This window comes from Coenobita brevimanus, chromosome 96 (assembly GCF_032717465.1).
Source record: "Coenobita brevimanus isolate Jiangsu-jjx chromosome 96, ASM3271746v2, whole genome shotgun sequence".
Taxonomy (NCBI): domain Eukaryota; kingdom Metazoa; phylum Arthropoda; class Malacostraca; order Decapoda; family Coenobitidae; genus Coenobita; species Coenobita brevimanus.
Window position 1 is genome coordinate 20538166 of NC_137049.1, and position 1788 is coordinate 20539953.

Genomic DNA, 1788 nt, shown 5'->3' on the forward strand with positions numbered 1-1788 from the left:
TTAAAGTCCATTTACGTACCTGTGTGCTTACTTTGTTCCCTCTCTCTCTCTCTCTCTCTCTCTCTCTCTCTCTCTCTCTCACACACACACACACACACACACACACTGCACCTGCAAAATTTAGCAACTCAAGACTCTTTCCTTAAATGGGGTGGGAATTCATTAGCAGTCACCCCCCCCAACTCTCTCTCTCTCTCTCAAAGGTAAAATTTCCATAGTGCATTTCCTCTAACCGGGTCTAGATTTTTAACCCCTTTCAACTCGGTCTTTGGACAGATGTAGACAGACTAGACGGTTGATTGCACTAGTGACCAAGGAGACTCACCCATCTCATACCTATGGGTCTTCGAAGTTCATACAACCAATTCCTTCTTTCTTTCTTCCTTCATAATTTTCATCCTTTCTCTCCTTCCTTCCTTCCTGCATTCATTCATAATTTTCTTTCTTTCCTTCCGTCCTTCCTTCATTTCTTTCCTTCCTTACCGATGTCTTCCTTCCTTGTCTTTATTTTTCCTCCCTTCCTTCCTTTTCTTTCTTACTCCTTCCTTCCTTACTCTTCTTTTTTCTTTCCTTCCTTTTCTCCTTTCTCTTTCTTTCCGTCCTTCCTTACTTCCTCTTTTCTTTCTTCCTTCACGTGATAAAATTAAATAATCATGACCGCCATTAACGGGAACTGGAAGGAAGGGAAAGGAAATTAGGAAAGGAAGAAGCAGATAAAGGAGTGGAGAGAGAGAGAGAGAGAGAGAGAGAGAGAGAGAGAGAGAGAGAGAGAGAGAATTTTAAAAAATAGAGAGGAAAGAATATGAAGGAAGGTAAGGAAATGGAAAAGATTAGAGGGGGAAGAAAATGGAAAGGAAAGGAGAGAGAAAAGAGAGAGAAAAAAGGGAGAGAAAAGGGAGGGGAGGTAAAATGAGTGAAGGAAAGAAAGAAAGGAAAGCACAGGAGAGAAAAGGAAGAATATGAAGGACGGATAAAGTGAGGGAAAGAAGAAAAATTGACGGGAGGGAGGGGAAGAAAGGGAGGAAAGAGGGAAGGAGGGAGAGAAGAAATGGACGGAATGGAGAGAAAACTGGAGGAAAAATGGAAGGAATGGAGAGGAAATGAGGGAAATAAAGGAGGAATGTCACGGTATTTCAACTGTGGGATTCCTGTGTCTTAATGAGGTGCTGGAGGGAGGGAGGGAGGGAGGGAGGGAGAGAGATGAAGGGAGGGAGGAGAGGAAGGGAGGCAGGGAGGGAAGGAAGGAGGGAGGGAGAGGCAAGGGGGTAGAGGGTGATCAAGAAAAAAATTAAGGAGAAAGGACAGAAAAGGGAGTAGAAGTGGGAAAAGAAAGGAAGGGAAGGAGGGAAGGAAGGAGAGATGGAGGGAGACAACGAGGAAGGGAGGGAGGAGGAAGGAAGGGGAGAACGAGGAAGGAAAGGAGGAGGAAGTAGGGAGAGGGAAGGAGGCATATCAAAAAGGAAGAAGGGTAGAAAGGGGGAAGGAAATAAGGAAGGAGGGTAGGAGTTATGCAATGACAGAGAGAGAGAGAGAGAGAGAGAGAGAGAGAGAGAGAGAGGTCAAGTTCAGACATAAAACTCATGCAATGATGACGTCACTTGCAGAATTGTTGCATGACCCCCTGGCGCCACACTGACCACCACACCACATGATCAATACCCACTACCACCTGTCTCACTCCTGCCTACCAACAAAACTACCTACTACCTACTTACACACCAACCTACCCTGCATACCCACCCACCTCCTAATTTATACTGAACATACTATCTATCTACCTATCTTGCC